The sequence below is a fragment of the Tenrec ecaudatus genome, chromosome 2 (assembly GCF_050624435.1).
Source record: "Tenrec ecaudatus isolate mTenEca1 chromosome 2, mTenEca1.hap1, whole genome shotgun sequence".
In the NCBI taxonomy this organism is placed as follows: Eukaryota; Metazoa; Chordata; class Mammalia; order Afrosoricida; family Tenrecidae; genus Tenrec; species Tenrec ecaudatus.
The window spans coordinates 137,325,482-137,346,152 of NC_134531.1; the positions used below are offsets into that span (position 1 = coordinate 137,325,482).

The 20,671-nt window shown below is 46.7% G+C and overlaps 1 long non-coding RNA gene and 1 pseudogene across 1 annotated transcript in view; one reads left to right on the plus strand and one right to left on the minus strand.

Annotated features, from left to right (window-relative positions):
* LOC142439276 (uncharacterized) overlaps positions 1-19,038 on the plus strand; it is a 30,837-nt gene extending 11,799 nt beyond the window's left edge. Inside the window, exons 2-3 of the long non-coding RNA XR_012782842.1 lie at positions 7,769-7,893; positions 16,352-19,038. This is a non-coding gene — a long non-coding RNA (uncharacterized LOC142439276). The remainder of the gene's footprint in view (positions 1-7,768; positions 7,894-16,351) is intronic.
* On the minus strand, positions 4,175-4,254 carry LOC142441894 (U4 spliceosomal RNA; annotated as a pseudogene).
* Positions 19,039-20,671: the final 1,633 nt, after the last annotated feature.

The window sequence follows — 20,671 nt, forward strand, 5'->3', positions numbered from 1 at the left end:
AAGTGCAGAGTGGAGACCCAAAGCCCATTTGTCAGCCACTGGAGATCCCCTCATAGAGGGGTTTAGGAGAGGAGATGGGTCAGTCAGGGTGCGATGTAGTACCGATGAAGAACACAGCTTTCCCCCAGATCCTGGATGCTTCCTCCCCCCATCTATCATGATCCGAATTCTACCTTGCTGGACTGGATAGGGCAGAGGCTGTACACTGGTTCATATGGGAGCTGGAGGCACAGGGAATCCAGGGTGGATGATACCTTCAGGACCAGGGGTGTGAGGGGCGATACTGGGAGAGTAGAAGGTGAGTGGGTTGGAAAGGGGGAACTGATTACAAAGATCCACATGTGACCTCCTCCCTGGGAGATGGATGGCAGAGAAGGGGGGGAAGGGAGACTCCGGATAGGGCAAGATATGACAAAATAACAATCTATAAATTATCAAGGGCTCATGAGGGAGGGGGGACCAGGGAGGGAGGGGAACAAAAAAAGAGGACCTGATGCAAAGGGCTTAAGTGGAGAGCAAATGCTTTGAAAATGATTAGGGCAGGGAATGTATGGATGTGCTTTATACAATTGATGTATATATATGTATGGATTGTGATAAGAGTTGTATGAGCCCCTAATAAAATGTGAAGAAAAGAAATGGAGAGCCATAAATTGGTTAAGCTCCCTCGGAGATGGGTTGAGCTCTGTGTTTTTAGGATGCCCGTACCTCCTAGCCTAGTTATTCTACTTCCAAGAATTTATCCTAAGGCATGTTGGCCACCCAGGGTTAGTTATTTCAGATGATGCCAGGGGAGTCTAGGTGTAACACCTTTGAGGTATTGTAACACTGAGTCCTGTAGTAAGGAAGACGTTCCCCCATCCAATTCGTAACACACTCTCCTGACAAGAGAAAGAGCGCGGTCTCTGTGTTGGGCTGGTGCATCTATGGCAGTTCTCTCAGCCTTTCCTGTGTCGCTGCTGATAGAAAAAGAGCGAGCATGGAGGAGTAGCAGTAGCTTAACTATTTTTTAACCACACTATTTGGTTTTCCTTTCCCAGAAGCTTAAATGGTACAGTGGCGAGGCATCGGGCTGCTAACCACAAAGTCAGAAGTTTGAAAACACCAGCTGCTCTTTGGGGGGACGATGAGGCTTTCTATTCCCATGAATAGTTATCGTCTCGGAAACCCACAGGGGCAGGTCCACCCTTTTCCAAAGGGTCACCATGAGAAGTTACTCAATGGTAGTGAGTTAGTTTATTTTTCCATTATATTTATTTTTACAATTGCCTTCATTTCTGGCATATAGTACCGGCTTCCCTTTGACAGCCATAAATGAAGTTGGCTCTTAAAATACATTTCTGGAAGAGCAGAAACGAGCGCATTGAAAGAGAAATGTTAAAGACCATCAAGATGGTGCTTAATTATAGCAACATCATGGCAGTGTTGCATGACTGACTGCACTGTGGGTAACTGACAGTGAGGAAGTAGTTAGAGCCAGGTGCAGAGCCAGGTGACCCATGGGGATGTTATGCCTAGTGTTGTTTGTGTTCTCAGAAACCGCTCAGCCATCCAGCAACAAGGAATTCATTAAGTGACTTCAATACATGTGCGTGATGCAACACTATCAATTATTTAAAAAGCATATTCAGGGAACCAAAGCCCTGACGGTATCTTGGTTATGCGTTGGGCCAATGACATCAAGGTCAGTAGTTCAAAGTGACCAGCCCTTCTAGGACTAGGAGGTGGGCTTTCTACTCCTGTAAAGAGTTTCAGTCTCGGAAACCCAGCGGGGCAGTTCTACTCTGTCCTAAAGGGTCATTATGAGTCAGAATAGACTTGATGGTAGTGAGTTATATCTGACAAGGGATTGACACCCAAATTCCATAAAGAACTCCTATCACGAAACAATCAAAAACTGGACCAAAAACGTCCATCATACAAGAAAAGTAACTGCCCAACAAGCACAGGAAAAGTTCATGTCATTAGTCATTGAGGAAATGAAAATCAAAAGAAGATACCACTTCATCCCCTAAAATGCTATGATCCCCAAACAGAAAACAAGTATTGGAGAAATATGGGAAGCTTCACCCATTGCTGGTGCGTTACACAATAGTGCTGCTGCCCTGGGAAAGTTTGGCAGTTCCTTCAAAAGTTAAGCAGTGAATTGCCACATGGCCCAGCAAGAATTACCACCTTAAAACAAAACAAAGTCAAAGCAGCCCAGGGCTATCTAGTTGATTCCTGTTCAAATGGACTCTACATAGGTTTCCAAGGCTGTAAATCTTTAGGGAGCAGACAACCTCTTCTTTTCTCTCTCTCACAAAGTGGCTAATGGTTTAAACCACTGTCTGGCAGTTAGCAGCCCAATACTACCCCAACAGCACGGGACCCAGACCAAAGTCACAGCCATCGAGCTGATAGGACAGTAGAACTACCCCCATGGGTTTCCAAGACTGTTACATACGTGCGGGAGAGCAGAAAGCCTCATCTCTCTCCTGCGAAGTGGCTGGACTCTTGGGTATCAGCCAGTTTGTAACCCACTATGCCCCTGGGGCTCTGTAAAATCCCACTGCCATCAAGTCGATCCGGACGCATCACGACCCTCTATACTGTTTCTGAGGTGTAGATCTTTTTATTTACAACTTTACAGAGTAAGTTGGTTTTCCATTCAACACTTGATCCATAGGTTGCAGTCCCCAGGATGTACCAGCACTCTTCCCACTTGCGCCCTCCCCACGGTTTACCGTTACTCTTCGTCCTTCTTTCACGTGCCTACCTGCTTTTACAAGTTTTCATCCATAAGCAAACGTTGTCCTTTTTATTTGGTACAGCTGATTGTTTTAAGGAGTGTGTACCCCTTGGATGTTCTTCTTTTTTAAAAAAATTAATTTTATTGGGGTCCCGAATACCTCTTATCACAATCCATCCATCCATCCATCCATTGTGTCAAGCACATTTGTATACATTTGTTGCCATCATAATTCTCAAAACATTTGCTTTCTGCTTGTGCCCTTGGTATCAACTCCTCATTTCCCCCTCCCTCCCACAGCTTCCCTCCCTCACGAATCCTTGATAATTTATAAATTATTATGATTTTGTCATATCTTACACTGTCTGACATCTCCCTTTACCCACTTTTCTGTTGTCCGTCCCACAAGGAGGGGGTAATATGTGGATCCTTGTGATCAGTTGCTCCTTTCCACCCCACCCTCGAGGCTGTAGATCTTTAAGGGAGCGGATCGGGTCAGCTTTCTCCCACGAAGCAGTTGGTGGGTTTGAACTGCTGACCTTACGGTGAACAGCCCGCCACTGTCCAACATGGCCACCATAGGACTCCTTCGCAGTTCCTCTCCTGGTTGTATTTCCAAAAGCATTGAAAGAAGGGACCTATACAGCAGTGTTCACACAGTACTGTTCATACTGGCCAAAGGTGAAGCAGCTGAGCTGCCCATCAACGGAGGAATGGATAAACCGAAATGGGGTACATGCACACAATGGGATATTACTCAGCCATGAAGTGAAAGGAATTTCTTGTGGGTGCTGCCACATGGGTGAGCCTTGGAAACATGATGCGGAGTGCAGTCAGCCAAGTCCAAAAGGATGAGTACTGTAAGATCCCACTTTCATGAAAGATCAGGCTTGCTGGTGTGCAGAGACCAGAGCTTATTAATGGTCACCAGGGGAGGGAGGGAGAAGGGAGAGGGGGAGTCACTGGCCAGGGGAGGCACTGGCTTTCTAAGGATTATGTCAACAATTGGAGAAGGATACTGGTGGCGGTGTAAAGTATATTGACTACAACTAATATCTGAATTAAATATGCAAAAGTGTTGGCATGATAAATTATATATTTACCAACGTTTTAAAAATGTATTTGATGACAGGAAACACATATTATATATTGCTGGATAAAAAGGGGGAAATGGGTGCAAAAGAAAAGTATATGTAATATCCTGGTTTTGTTTAAAAGAAAGTGTATGTGTATGTGTATGTGTCTATATATAAAGGGGCTTCAGGAAAGTGTGGGCAATTACACTGTCTTCCAAGTACACACACACAAGGGGGTTTTGAAAGGTTTGTGGGAAAAAACAAACACACCAAAATCATTGCAGAAAGAGACCAGAAGAAAGTATTTCCAATTGGGTTATCTCTGCATGATGGGGACGATAGGAAACTATAGGAAATGTCAGTGTTTTTCTTTTTTTTTTTTTCAATTAGCAATAATCGCGCCTCGGATAAACCTCACTGGCTACGATATTGCTACTGCGCAAAGCTGAAATGTCAGTGTTTTTCAATGACCATCACTTTTATCACCAGAAGGAAATGCACACACACACCCCTCACAAAAGATACAGGTGTGTCTGGCATTTTGCCACCTGCAGATATTCCTGTGTCCTCACACGCTCCTAGGATCCAGTTAGGTCTTTGTGACCTACTCAGTCATATGGGACAGCACCCCCAAAGCCTTCCTTGTCACCTCTCCATATACACACAAATAGATATACTATGTGAGTCAGAAGGAACTTGGTGGCAATGGGTTTGTTTGCTTTTGGTGTGGTCATCCTCAGGTGGATGTACATTCATACTTTTGGAGTAGAGTGGGAAGACTATCAATTCTTTCCTTTGTTATTCTATAATATTCTCCTCAATCATCTTCATTGGTCTTTCTTCACAACAGGGTCAAGTGAAGGTCCCACTTTCTCAGCCACTCCGGGTCTCTGAAGAAAGCCGGAGTGGGTGCTGAGAGAGGTTCTTCTGGCTGCTTGTTGATTCTTTCTCCTTACCTGCTGACGAGTTTATTAACTGGGAAACTTCTAGCTTAGGTAGCTAATAAGAACTTGGATCAGCTGTACCCAGATTGGAGTTATTTCTATTTAAATGTAGACACCCCCCTTTGCAGGAGTATAAGATCTCTCTACTTGGGAGAAAATAAATAAATAAATAAATGCTTACAGGAAGGCCTAATGCTTGGCAGAAGTAGCTGCTACCTTCTGCCTCGTGACAATTTCTTGGGCATTACTTCTTAGAGATGGTTTGTGGAGACCACTGGACTCTGATTGACAGGTGTCTGTTAGCGGTCAGATAGCCTGTTAGGGGGTGGGCCTCTTCCTGAAAAGGCTGTTGGCCTTTAGCCGGGAGTGAGACAACCAGGTCAAGGCTGAAGCAGTAACAGCTAACAAGCTGCTAAAGACCCTCAGCTAGCCCCTCCTCTCCTTTTCACTGCCACCACTGTGGTACAAGCTCTCACAGCTCTTGTGTGGATTAACAACCGGGACCTCCAAACTAGTCTCTTCCTCCCCTGCCCGCAGCCTTATTTTTCCCAGCAGTCAGTATGAACTAGTTTCCTGTTGTGGCTGTAACAAACTAGCACAAATCAATGACTTAAAGCAACACATAATTATTATCTTGCATCTCCAGAAGTAAGAAGCCTGAAATCAGGTTCCTTGACCTAAAATCAATGTATTTCTGGGCCCACCTGCCTTCCGGAAGCCCTAGGGGACACTCCATTTCCTTTTCCAGGTTCTGTGGCCACCTGCATTCTTGGCTTGTGGCCCCTTCCTCTGTCTTTGAAAGCAGTAATGGCTGATCACGTGGTCCCCGGGCTGCGTCACTGACATTGCTCTTCTGTAGACAGTCTCCCTCGGCCCCTCTTATGAAGCCCCTGCAGTTACGCTGGGCCCAAAGCCGTGTAATCTCTTCCTCTCCGAAGACTTGTTGAATCACATCTGCAGTCTTGTGCTCCCATCCTCAGGCTGGGGATCAACCTTCTCTCATGGCTGGGGGTGCCCCGGGGCTGTCTGCACCCCACTCACCCTTCTGCCTCTCACTTGCTCTCTATGGGCAGCCTTTACACAGGCTGACTTCCTTATCAGGGATGCTTCTTCTCCCTTCCCCAAGGCCAAGGCCAAGGGACACATGCCTCTCTGTGCTCATACTTATCGCAGCTGAACACTGTTGCATTTATACAGTTGCTCATTGGACTAATCCATCGGGGCTAGGACTGTGTCGGGGCTTTTGCCCACAGTTGCACCCCTAGCACAGTGGCTGGCATACGGTAGCTGGCTAGTAAATATTGGGGAATGAAGACATAAATGAACGGATAGTGACCACATTGCCGTCACTCCCAACCCACCTTCTCCTCATTTTCCTTCACACAGCACTTACCACCTGATCGCTTCCACTGTAGTCAAACGTGTGGCAGCCAACCCTGGCCAGTTACACCTTTCACATGTGCAGTGCGGTGACACGGATGATCTGAATGGTGCTGTGAAGTCACCGCCCACATCCGTTGCCCAACATTCCTTCCCTGTAACAGACGGTACGTCCTAAGCACGGCTTCCCTCACCCCTCTTTCCCGGTCCTGGTAACCACTAAATAGACCACGGTCTCGATACATTGGTCTACTCTAGAGCGTTCATGGCAGTACTTAGTCACCCTTCTCATTGTCCTCCTCTGCTAGAGCGGAGACTTCGCAGTTAGCATTCCATAGTATTTCCAGGACCCAGAGAAGTGGTAGCCTGGTGGTATGGTAGGTTACGTGTTGGACTGCTAACTGCAGGGTCAGCGGTTCGAAGCCACTGGCTTCTAAGCCGAGGGGTGGGGGGACGGAGGCTTTCTACTCTCACAGTTACAATCTCATCAACCCACAGGGGTAGTTCTACCCTGCCCTGGAGGGTCACTGCGAGTCAGAATTGACTCAATGGCAGTGAGAGGAGGAGAGAGATCATTGGCTGGTCCTTGAGAGAGCATCAATATTGGGCGGATTAGCAGTCTTCAGGATGTTCAGGATCTCTTGCTAGGTGCTCATGTTTGGCCCCTCTTTGAAATTGGGCATGATCACGTTCTTCATTTGGTTATTCCATCTAAATCAATAATTAGGCAAATCGACAGAGATCTACTAAAACATTCTGCGGTGACAATTCAATGAGATCACATGTAAATAACCACGCAATGCAATGTCTGACTCACGCGAGTCTAATTACAGAGTGTGTGTTGCTATTGTGAAGAAATAACTGAGCTTTAGAGGCTTTTGCTGAGCCCTGGGGGCATCCTGAACTTTGCATTGGAATGCTAACCACAAGGTCTTCAGTTCGAAACCACCACCTCCTCCAAGGGAGAAAAAAAATGAAGCTTTCTACTCCCATAAAGAGTTACAGTCTCAGAAACCCACCGGGACAAATCTACTCTGCCCTGTAGGGCCACTGTGAGTCAGGATGAACTCAGTGGCCATGCCTGTTGAGTATGTCTGTAATAAAGGACCCCTGGCGGCACTATGGGTTAATCAAGGGCTGCTAACTCCAAGGTTGGCAGTTCAAACCCACCAGCATCTCCAAGAGAGAACCATGGGAGCAATCTGCTCTCTCACAGCCTCAGAAACCCTGCGCTGGTCACTATGAGTCAGGCCTGACCTGATGGCAGTGGTTTGGCTGTCTGCTCTAACACTGGGGTGGGTTCCCAAGTGCAGGCTGTTGGGGGCAGGGCAGATGTTGGCACTGAGTGAATGTGAGTCCTGATTCTGGTACATGGACCTGAACTCAGGTTTTCAGTTGCCTGGTACCAAGGAAGCCCTGGTGGTGTAGTGGCTACACGGTGGACTGCTAGCCACAAAACCTGCAGTTCCAGACCACCAGCTCCTTCACTGGAGAAAGACAGGGCTTTCTACTCCGGTAATCAGTTAGAGTCTCAGAACACACAAGGGCAGTTCTATGGTCCTGTATGCTTCCCATGAGAATTGACAATTGGCAAGCTTCAGGTGAGCGACATGTGCATTTTCATATTTTACCTGCAGGTGGCAGTATGCCCTGGACGTCCCTGCCCTGCCCTACATGCAGTCCTAAGACTGGACGTCAGAGAATCCAGGAAATGGACTCCCTTTTCGTGGAAACATGAATACCAGCCACCAGCGAAGGACAGGTATAAAGCTTGACTAGACTTTTATTTTTCCTTGCTTGATCAACATTATTTGATTTTTTTAGTATTGGAATTAGTATCATTCATATGTATTCAATTTTGAGGTGGTTTATTGATTCTCAAAGATTGTTTACAAAGGAAAAGAAAGATTTGACTAGTGAAAACTGAAAGCTTACTATAATGGGGCAAAGGAGATGAGGGGAGTAACAGGACCATCCCCTGTACTGTAAATACGGGGTCCCTTCCTGGCCCTCTCTTGGGCCTGTCCCCTTTACCTTCCAGGAAGGCACTACCCACCTGAATACTAAAACCCAACCCAACCCAGGGCCATCAAGCCCATCCCAACTACAATGACCAATAGAACAGCACAGAACTGCCCACAGGGTCTCCAGGGCCGTAGATGTTGATGGAGGCAGATGGCTGGTGGGTTAGAACCACCGGCTGTCAGCTAGCAGCTGAACTCTTAACCACTGCACTGCTAGGGCCCCTGCCTCCCAGAATAGCAGCCCCAATTCAACCCAGGGCCATTAAGCCCCTCCCAATTCAAGCCTGCCGGACAGAGCAGAGCTGCTCCGGAGAGTTTCCCAGACTACGAATCTTCATGACAGCAGACACGCTACTCTGTCCTGAACATCCACTGGTGGGTCTAAGTCGCTGACCTGGCAGTGAGCAGCCCAACTGCACCTGCTGGGGTAGCGGGGTGGGGGGGGGAGTGGCAGGGGGCCGGGGGAGGTTCCCTAAACCAAATTAAACCCACTGCCAAGAAGTGAATCTGGACTCACACAATCCTTCCTAGTATTTCCAAGGCTGTGGTGAAGCTCAGGCCACCACTGCCCATCAGTTTGTCCTGCAGTGGTGGCTTGCATGTTGCTGTAATACTAGAAGCTATGTCCACTGGGAGGAGCCCTGGCAGCATAGTGGTTACCCATCAGGTTGCTAGCTGCAAGGTCAGCAGTTCGAATCCATCAGCCAGTCCGTGAGAGAAAGATGGGACTTTCTACTCCCGTAAAGTGCTACAGTCTCAGAACTCACAGGGGTAATTCTACCCAGCCCTGTAAGGTCGCTATGAGTCAGCATCGACTCTATGGCAACCTGGTGAACAGGTTTTATCGCAATCCCCTCGAGGTCACGTCTTGTCTCCCACTTTCTCCCTGTGGTTCCTCTCTCCATTCTCCCTTTATATTCCTTCTGAACTTGAGCCTTACATACGTGCTGCCTTTTGGAGCTCAGCTGGTTGGTTCTTCTACGGTGTGCATACCTCTCTAGTATTATTGTTCCCCTTATATGGGGGGAGGGGGCAGATTTAATATTTGGTTGAAAATTGAGCTGCAGGGATGACCCCCTTTCTAGCCTGCAGGGTCACTAAGGGTCGGAGTCTCAAGCATTCTACCAGTCTCCTGCTGACCAATAAGCCTGGTGTCCTTTATGATTCTGAGTCTGTTCCACATTTTTCTCCCACTCTACCTAGGACCTTTTTAAAAACAGTTTTACTGCCACGTTTTTCATATATCATATAACTCAATGGTTCAGTCATATAGAGAAGAGTCGTGCAGTCACCCCCACAATCCATTTCAGACACTTTCTTCTTTCTTGTGCTCACTGTTATTAGCTCCCGATCCCCCCGACCTCCCCTGCTGTACCCCCAGGGAACCATGAATCCAGTTACTGTCCCTAGAGGTTTACCCGCCCGGGATTTCACAGACAGAAAACACACAAACAGCACAGCAACAAATAACAAAGTAAAACAGAGAAAAGCCTCACCTGGACAGAAAGCAGGAAATATTAAAAAACTAGAACAAATTTAAAATGGGCCAAAGGGAGTCCAATGATACGATGTTCGTTCTTCACTAGGGTCCTCTGCAGTCTTCCACCTTCCAATGCACTCTGCATGGTAGCAGGGCCATCCCCACCCCTGGCCTATGGTCAGAGGGGATTCACTGGAGGATCAATCCATGTGCATTTCCAACTTTCAGATGGACCAACAAGGAGATCCATTATATTATATGCTGAGCTAACAATGTCTGTCATGATCGGCTTTACGAAGATCTCGATCTGACAGCTAGGCTGCTCACATCCCTGAACTATGGTCAGAAGGTCTTCATAAAAGGCTTACCCACATGCAAATGGGCTTGGGCCTTCCACTGTCATCCCCATCTTCCCACAAACCAGATGCTCACAATTTAAGCTTTGATACCATCCCTTCCTTCAGATCTACGTTTTATTATTTACAATCCTTGGACCATACAGGCTGGTGTGCTTCTTCCATGTGTGTCGCGCGCTCAGTCTCGCCAGCAAGAAGGACGCGCCACAACAGGATTCTTCCACAGGCGTTTAATGCGGGTTCGATTTGCAGATGCGGAAAAAGACCCCGAAGCCCCAAACTACTGCTGCTTATATGCGCTCTATGGGGACGTGCTGTGCATTGATTGGTGCATTCGCCAGAACCCTTATTAGCATACTCCAGGGTGGAGTTATGACTACGTCATCTAAGCAGTGCGCATGCTCTAAGTGGTTGTTTACCACTTAACTGGGCCACCGCCCTGACTGTCCGGCGCCATCTTGTAATGGCGGCGAGAGCTGCGGCTTCCCACATCTCCTCCTTTCTTATTTATTTTAGGCCTAATCCATCGATCCACCCCGGAGCCTCCAGCAGCCCCAGGAGATCAAGATGGATATAAGAACCCAAATCTGGTCACCCTGATGTGTGCAATGAGCAGAGCTCCGCATGGTGCAAGGGCTGGCCAAGATCCAATTTCTGTCACTCTTCCCAGTGCAATGGGGTCTTCCCCTTGGGGTGCGAGAGCTGACAACTTATGGGGGTTAGTTTTCTTTTAACAAAGAAAGCCAAAGATCATGGGAACCACCGCGCTCAATCGCTAAGAGTGCCTGCGCAATGATGACCTTGTCATGCCTTTGCTGAGCTTTAAGTTTGCAGAGCAACCATAGCAACAACACTCCTCCACAGCACATTATTGCAGCAAATGTAAACACCCCCACCCACTCCTTAAAGTAGGAAAATACAGATGAAAGCCAAGAAGAAAAATTTTCAAGGGTAAGGGGTTCCACGCGTGTTCCATTCAATCGGACAACTTGATTCAGGAGGTCTTCTTGCAGCTGGTTCAACTCTTTGGTCCATTGTCCTGTGAGATACTGAGAAATATTAGCACTCAATGCACTAAAATTATCATATAACACTGGAGTGATGCAAAGCGCTGTGGTGGAAGAGACACAGCTTAATTGTACCATAGTGGTAAGCTGGTTGATTTGCTGCTGGAGCAAATCTGTTTTTTGATTTAATAATAAAATGCCAGAGGTCAGATGGGCATCCACACGCTGACATTGCAGTAACGCTTCAGCAGTTTGAGACACAATACTGTTCTTAATTCCCTGTGCTACCGGGGCCCATATCACCATTAGCGTCAATAGTAGCACTGGATGGATCGCTGTCCTCTTCATTCTTTCTGCTCCCACGATCTTCATCCTCCTTCTTAATTAGTCTCACCAGTCTCTCTGGCACCCAGATGGGGTTTTCTTCTTCCTTTGGAAAAACACAAATTGCTCCCCTGGACCTGATTAATATGGGGTCCGGGCCACACCATTTGTTGTCTAGGACATTTTTCCACCGGGCCATTTCCTTTGGTGGCTTTGGCCATTGCCCGTGTCTGTCTGCAGCTGATTGGCCTTTCTCATCCAAATTTTAAAAATTTAGGGTGAAAAGGGTTAGAGATAAAGCCATTCTAGGGGTAGTGACCGTCACGGTCTCTATTCCCCCTTTTTGCTTTGATAAATATTGCTTTAGAGTGCGATGACATCGTTCCACAATTCCTTGCCCTTGGGATTGTACGGCAAACCCGTGAAGTGCTTCACTTGCATTTGCAAGCAAAACTGTCGGAACTTGGTGGAAGTGTATGCAGGCCCATTATCTGTTTTTAACATGGTGGGCTTGCCCCATGCACTCCAGGCTTCTAAGCAGTGTTGAATTACTTGGCTGGATTTTTCCCCCGTTAGGGGTGTTGCATGTACAATGCCAGAACTGGTGTCCACTGACACATGCATGTACTGCAACTTTCCAAAAGCAGATACGTGGGTAACGTCCATTTGCCAGATGTCGAGAGGACGGACGCCTCGAGGGTTTACCCCGACCGAGGGTTTGGAAATAAATTCTGCACACTTGGCGCACTGCAACACAATAGTGCAAGCCTCTGCGCGAGTAATTGGAAACTTAATGCGTAGGGTGGCAGCAGGCACACGATACAGCTCATGAAAGTCTTTAGCAAGTTCAAAGTGGGATTTAGTTAACACAGGGAAAGCTCTTGTAGCTTGATCAGCCAAATCATTACCTTTTACCATGGGTCCCGGGAGCAAGCTATGAGCACGTATATGCTGAATATAAAATGGGTGTTTTCGTTGCAAAATACATTTTCTAATTTGAGACAAGATGTCTGCTACCTTGCTGGATTGCTTAATGTAGCCAGCAATTTCCAGCTTAGACACCGCGTTGACTACGTAATGGGAGTCAGATATGATGTTAATTTGCTCTGTGAATTTCTTAAAAACTTCTAAGACCACCAAACATTCTACTAATTGGGGTGCATCAGCTAAAAATTGTAATGTAGTCACTTGATCGTTTATTACATAACATCCTTTGCCTGTTTTAGAGCCACCTGTATAAATGTCTAAAGCTTCCTTAATGGGGTTGTTAACAGTGACACGGGGAAAAATTACTGGATGAGCAGTCACAAATTGCAACAAGGAATGTTTAGGATAATGGTTGTCTATTAGTCCATTAAAACTGCATTTAAAAATTGCCCACTCATCCGTAGTGGCGCACAGTGTAGAAACTTGCTCACTAGTATATGTGACAATGATGCTGCTAGGCTCTCTTCCAAAATGCATAATAGCTGTCTTAACACCCCTTAGGGCCATTGTGGCTACCATAGAAGGGTAGTGTTCAATAGTTTTGGAAGGTGAGGAGTGGGCATGGATCCACAACAAAGGCCCAGTCTGCCACAAGACCGCAGTAGGCGCGCAGGCAGTTTTTAGAATGCACAGCTGAAAAGGAGATTTTATGTCTATTCTATCTAACTGCGCTTCAGAAATGGCCTTTTCAACCTGTTCTAATACTTTCTGGGTTTGAGGAGTGATTTCTCGAGGAGAAGTAATATGGCTTTCTCCTTCCAAGATATTGAACAATGGCTTAAGGTCAGCAGTGGATACCTTTAAATATGGGCGGAGCCAATTGATATCTCCTAGCAACTTTTGAAAATCATTTAATGTCTTTAACTGATCCTTCCGTATAGTCAATTTTTGAGGCGTTATGTGACATGGGCTTATTGTGGCTCCTAAAAACTGTCCAATTGAAGATTGTTGGACCTTATCTGGTGCTATGGCTAACTGATGGGATTCTAATTCCTTAACTACCTCGCTGTATCCCTGCTGCACATCTGGCTCCTCTTCTCCAGTTATTAATATGCCATCCATGTAATGGTAGATTTTTAACTGACCAAATTTTTCTCTGACGGGTGCTAGGGCGTGGTCCACAAATAACTGGCACATAGTAGGGCTATTGGCCATTCTCTGTGGCAAAACTCGCCACTGAAAGCGTTTGTCAGGTTCTTCATGATTAATGGAGGGTAGGGTAAAGGCAAATCTTTCCTTATCTTTCTTATGCAAAGGGATGGAGAAAAAACAATCCTTAATGTCTATTATAATGACGGTCCAGCCTTTAGGTATTGCAGATAGCAATGGGAGGCCTTTCTGCACAGAGCCCATGAGTGACATTTGGTCGTTGATGGCTCTTAAATCATGCAACAATCTCCACTTCCCTGATTTTTTCTTAATAACAAATATGGGTGTGTTCCACGGGGACACGGATGGTTCTAAATGTCCTAGTTCTAGCTGTTCCTTAACTAGCCTTTGTGCCGCAATTAATTTTTCTACTAGGAGCGGCCACTGTGGTACCCAAACTGGCTCTGCTGAGAGCCACGGAATGGGTAGCGGCTCCGCAGTGGCCCCTAGGAAAAACCCAGACCTGTGCGATCTTTCTTCACTGCTACCTCTATTGGTTCAGGACGACCCTGTAGGTGTTTCCCAACTCCCTTTCCCAGTACATATCCTATTTTTTGCATAAGCTCTTGACTTATAGGTGAGTAATCATTGGTTAGTACTAATCCTAAGTCTGTCAACATGTCCCTTCCCCACAAATTTACAGGTAAGGGGAGGACATATGGTTGGAACTGGCCTGATTGTCCTTCCTCAGCTTTCCAGTGCAACCGTCTGGTGCTTATCATAGACATGGATGCATACCCGAGTCCTTGTAGAGACTGTGAAGATTGTGTTACCGGCCAGCAGGAAGGCCACCATTTGGTGGATATAATGCTTTTGTCTGCCCCTGTGTCTAATATACCTTCAAAGGTTTTCCCTTCAATGTCCAATGTCAAAGTTGGGCGTTGATCTAACTGTACTGAGAAAAAGGCCCCAGCTTCTCCTGATGATCCAAAGCTCATTTTTTCTCTACTAACTTTAGTACTTGGGAACAGTGCATGCTTGCTAGGCAACACCAAGAGCTGCGCGATACGGTCTCCAGGTGAGATGGCATATATTCCCCGTGGGGAGAAGCACATTGCCTTTACTTGTCCTGTAAAATCCTGATCAATGACTCCTGGGTGCACAATTAAGCCTTTTAAGGTGGTGGAGGACCTACCAAGCAGCAAGCCCATGGTGCCTTCTGGACAGGGACCATAAAAATCCGTAGGGATGGGCTGGCATCCCTGCTGTGGCGTTAGTACTGCTCTGGTGGTGGCACTGAGGTCCACCCCTGCGGATCCCGCAGTGGCCCTTTTGGGAGTAGCCTCCCCAGTGGGCGGAGGCCGTCCTCCTGGATTGCCCCATACATTTGCGGGCCCTGGGGACGAGGGCCCCGCTTCCCGTTTTTTGGCTCCTGGTCATTTTGCTCTAGGGGGCGCCCCTTGCTATCTTTCACAGATCTGCATTCGTTGGCCCAATGTCTACCCTTACCACACCGAGGGCAAACTCCCGGGGTCCTTTTGGTCCCTATCCCAGTTTGACTCGCGGTGCCAGTAGGGCAATGTTTTTTAATGTGTCCTTCCTTACCACACTGAAAGCATTTTAGGGGGCCTCTTTTTTGGGCCGCCAATACTGCAGCAGCAAATCCTGCATTTGTCAAAGGACCGCCAACTTCCCTGCAAGCCTTCATCCATGCCTGCAGTCCTTTGGACTTCCAGGGCGTTATAACTGTTCTACATTCTTTAGTACACTGCTCAAAAACTAACTGCTCAATGAGAGGCATGGCTGTGTCCTGATCTCCAAAGATTTTTCCTGCCTCTTCCAACATACGGGCGACAAAATCTGAGAAAGGCTCAGTAGGTCCCTGTATAATTTTAGTTAAGTTACCTCTAACCTCTCCTTTATTAGGCAAGGTCCTCCATGCCTTGCTCGCAGCAGTATTTATTTGTTGATATACCTGTATTGGGAAGGCTGTTTGATTGTTAACCCATCTTCCCTGACCTGTCAGCATTTCAAAATTCCATGCGGGTTGCCCCGCCGCGGCATTTTCCCTAGCCTGAGCCATTAATAGGTCCTGCCACAAGGATTTCCACTCCAAATACTGTCCTGTTGTCAAGACTGCTTTTGTAACAAAAGTCCAATCAGCAGGTGTCATAGCATTGCCTGTAAGTCTCTCAATCAGGGACTGAGTATAATTTGCATTGACACCATAAGATCTTACTGCTTCAGCTAAGTCCTTCACTTGCTTATGCTCTAAAGGCGTATGATAACGAGCATTATTCTGGTCCTCAAATACTGGGTACATTTGTTGTATTGCTCTGCGGGTACCGGGTGGGCAAAAGGAGTATCCACACCCTTTCTGCCTGTTCTCGCTATAAGGGGGTGGCGCGGACGGGCTCACAGCGGTTACTTGAAAAGCATTATACCGTCCCTCCTCGTAGCGAGCGGCTGCCTCCTCTAACTGTTCCTCTTCTTCCTCTGATAACTCAAGAAGCTCTAGTTCTCGCCACGGGTACAAGGGCTCCGAATGGCGGGCACGGCTCTTCTTCTGTTGATCAACTTCCTCTTTTAATTTTAACTGCGCAGCCTCCTCATTTTTAACAGCTTTGTGCTGCTTCCTACGAGCTCCTTGTTCTTCCTCCCGCTCTGTTTCTGACATGCTCTCCTGAACATCTTCTAAAGCCTGCTGCCCTTGGCGCAATGGCTGCTCACATTCTTTGTCCTCAATGCATGCTTTCACTAGCTTCCAAATGGGTCTAATCCCCGGCTTCAGCCGTCCGGCTTCAGCGGCTCGGTTTATGTCTCGTCCTAGCTTATTCCAGCTCGCGGATGTTAGCGAACCTGTGGAAACAAACCATGGTGCTATCTCATCTATGTTTTTTACAAATTTACACAAAGTCTGTTCTGAAATTTTTAATCCTCTCTTTCTCAATAGGGCATCGAGAGCCGTAACCATAGTCTTTATTGCCGCGTTCCCCATGTTGCCTGCTTATGTATACAAGGACTTAACACACGGGCGCGCACGGATTTATCTACACCCGATTTATGCGCGATAAAGAAAAGGCGGCTGGCTGTTCGCCGTTAAAACCGAAAGCGGAAGTATTCACACGCCGACACTCAAGCACCAGCAAGCGGCTTAACAATCATTCAGGCTCATGTCTCTCAGAACTTACTGTTTCTTCCCACGCCGTGCGGTTCTGAATCCTCCCTGATGACAGGGGGTCTCCGCTCGTGCCGGAGGTGGTCGTTCCTGGGTTTCGGCACCACTTGTCGCGCGCTCAGTCTCGCCAGCAAGAAGGACACGCCACAACAGGATTCTTCCACAGGCATTTAATGCGGGTTCGATTTGCAGATGCGGAAAAAGACCCCGAAGCCCCAAACTACTGCTGCTTATATGCGCTCTATGGGGACGTGCTGTGCATTGATTGGTGCGTTCGCCAGAACCCTTATTAGCATACTCCAGGGTGGAGTTATGACTACGTCATCTAAGCAGTGCGCATGCTCTAAGTGGTTGTTTACCACTTAACTGGGCCACCGCCCTGACTGTCCGGCGCCATCTTGTAATGGCGGCGAGAGCTGCGGCTTCCCACACATGTGGACTTAGCTGACGTCTCACTTAGATGCCTGCTTGTCTGAACACAAGTCTGTAAGACCCCAGATGCTATTCTTTCTCATAGCTGGGCACCATCTAGTTTCTTCACCACACTTTGCACCCGTGTCTTCAGTGATCCATTCATGAAGGCAAACATCAAGCTGGGTCATGTCATAAGAACTAATTGTTCTTAGGTTGGGGCTGGAATTAAATGTGAGTCCAAATCGATTCATATCTCTATGGTTTACACACGTCTCTGGCTCACCTTAGAGACATCATCTTCATTTTCTATTAGGGAACATTATCAACCATCTCCCCGGGGCATAAAGTAATTACAGTGACAGTGTCATTAATTTAGTCAGTGGTAGAAAATTTGAAACACCGTTGAGAAAAGCACGTTGTATGAGTCTAGGGTGGCTCTGAACTGCAATACATAAATTGTTGACTTGTACAAATTAACCTTGTAAGCGACTGGGCACTATACACAAACAATGGGTGTTTTGAGAAGGCAAGACTTTCAGTAATATTCACACCAGCAGGTCTGTGCCTACCAGATTAATACATGCCACCCTAAAGCAAGGAGGGCATTAAAATAGTAAGTGTACGATGGTCCCAGGACACCATTCATTGGGAACCTTCCGGGCAGGAGACCTGCACTGCAGTCCAATGCTCTGTACCCTGGGGATGGCAGTCATCTGCTTCTTCTCGCACTAGGGAGTTTCAGCCTTAAGCCTGTGGCTACAGGTGAGTTTGAGGTAAAGTCAAGTTCACTTAGTGGGGTTTCCATACGGAGTCCTTCTGGTGTGGTCTATGAAGGGTGTTGTGTGCCTCGAATGCAGAGGCCAAAGGCTCAGTAGTCTATAGCACATAGCCTGGGTCACCAAGGGCTGGACAGAAGCTTCTGCCTGGGACCTTTTACTCTGACCCCTTTCAGAGCAGGTAGTGGTGGTAGCCAGACACCATCTAGTTCTGGTCGCAGAGTGGTAGAGGCTGATGCTTGTGTGGTCCATGATTACATTGGACTCATTGTTTGCATATGTGCTCAGATTATTGTGCCCTCTGGACAAGGACAAAAAACTGCACCTGATGAGTTTTTAAACCACCCCCCCCCCCCCAGTTGCACTGACCTTGGTGTCAGTTGGCATAAGGTCAATTGACCTGAGACTATGATTCTGAGCCCTCAAGCCCAGGGACTCATTCCATCAAGGTGTTTGGCTGTAACTAAGACTTTTCATAACTTTTCCCCTGTGTGTTCCACTGCATTCATGGGTATATTGGCAGCAAAGATAACTACTTCTGTACAAATATCTTCATAAAATATTTTCAGATATATGTAAAGATATGTGTTCCTATAAATATACTATCTCATTGGCCCTCACCTCCCATCTTTCCAGTTTCATTGGTAACTGTTTTGTATATTGCTTCTTAGTGTTTATTGTCTTCTCTTCAGCCAAGTTATAACTCCTGTGCATTCTAGCCAATAGACTTACCTTCTATGGCCATTCACCACCCTTGGTAACCAACAAATAATTATTTTTACTAGGCAAACCTTTCCTTGACTTTTTACAATGGTGGTCCCATAGTACATCTGTCCTTTTGGGGTGGACTAATCTCATGTAGCAAACTGTTCCTCCATGCCATGAGGTCTTTCAGTCATCATCACTCGCTACCATTGATCAGTATTCCATCGTGTATGTGGGTCATGGTCTATCTCGATTTCCACCGACGGGCAGTTAGGTGGCTCCCATCTCATTGCTACAGTGAGTAGATCTGCAGCGACCGTGGTTGTGCGTGCCTCTCTCCGTGTCTCGGCTCCTGTTTCTCCAGAGCACAGACTAAGTCGAAGGGCCTGCGCGGTCGTATGGTATTTGTAGTTCGAGCGTTGTGAGCAAGCGTCCTGCTGTTTTCCGCAGCGGTTGCACAGTTTCACTGCTCCACCAGCGAGGTGCGAGGCTTCCATTTCCTCCACACCCTTGCTTGCGTGTGTTGTTTTCTGTTGGTTTAGGTTTGTTTTTTTCTTTAACTTTGCTTTTAATACTGGGGTCAGATGGTATCTCATTGTTTTTATTTCTATCTTTCTTTTTTTTTATTTCTATCTTTCTAATGACTGATTTTTTAAAAAGGAGCCCTGGTGGCCTAGTGGCTGCGCAAGAGGCTGCTAATCACAAGGTAAACAATTCAAAACCACCAGTGGCTCCTGGGGAGAAAGTCGAGGCTTTCTACTCCCGTAAAGGGCCAGAACGTTCCTTAGAAGCAAGGATGGCAAGCCTTTGCCTCAAATCCTCTGGCATGTTATCAAGAGAGACCAGTTGCTGGAAAAGAACATCATGCTTGCTAAGGTGCAGGGGCAGCCAAAACAGAAAAAGGAGACCCTCGACAGACATGGATCGACACAGCTCGGAACAACTGTGAGCGAGGCTGGCGCGGGGCGAGGAGGTATTTCGTTCTGTTTGCCGTGGAGTCACTATGGGTTGGAGCTCACTGGATGGCACCTATGGAGAACACCATTGTAAATGGTCCTGTTTTCCTCATTTCGTTCCCAGAGTGCTCTTGGTCAGCAGGAAGGAAGCCGACAGAGTTTCGTTTGTTGATTTAGTACACTGCCAAGTCTTTAGGATTCTCTATGTATAAGATCATACCAGCTTCAAATAGTGTTTTACTTCTTTGCCGATTTGGATATCTTTAATTTCCCTTTCTTGCCCTGTATCGTTGGCCAGGATTTCCAACATCAGATTGAATAGGACAGGAGAGATTCACAAGGGGAATACTTCCAGTATCTCTCTGTTGAGACCAATGTTGGCCATTGATTTTGTATAGATGTCCTTAATTATCTCGAAGATTTTCCCTTCCATTTATATTCTGTTCCAGTGTGTTTTTATAAGGAATGAGGCCATTTATCAAATATAATTACTGTGTCAATCAATAAGATCATGCGGCTCTTTTCCTGTTTCATTTAGGTGATGGATTAGATTGATTGCTTTAGTAATATTATACCATCCTTACATACCAGGCATGGATCTTACTTGGTCATTATGTATTAATTTTCCAAATATGTTGTTGAACTATGTTGAGCAGGGGTCCTCAAACTACGGCCCGCGGGCCACATGCGGCCCGCTGAGGACATTTATCCCGCCCGCCGGGTGTTTTTGCCTATTTTCATTTTTTATTTCAAAATAAGATATGTGCAGTGTGCGCAGGAATTTGTTCATAGTTTTTTTTTTAACTATAGTCCGGCCCTCCAATGGTCTGAGGGACAGTGAACTGGCCCCTGTTTGCAAAGTCTGAGAACGGCTGGTGTGGCGAATGTTATCAGATGCTCGTGAGGGGCTCTAGCTTCCTTTCTGTAGTTCTGTCTGTCTTTACCTGGTTTGGGTGCCAGGGTAATGCTCATCTCATAAAATGACCTCAAAAGTTTTCCGTTTTACTGTCGCATAGTTCGAGCAGCCTGAATGTCAGCGATTCTCTGATTGTTTCGTTCAGCTCACCAGTGACGCATCTAGGCCCAGAATTTCTAGAGGCCTGATCACTGCTTCTGTTCATATTTTCTACTTCAGTCCGTGTCCATTGCTCTTGGATGTCCACATTTGTTGGAAGACAGCTTTTCATAGTGTTCTGCTGTTATCCTTTTAATTTCACTTGGTTCTGTCACGACTTTGCCCATTT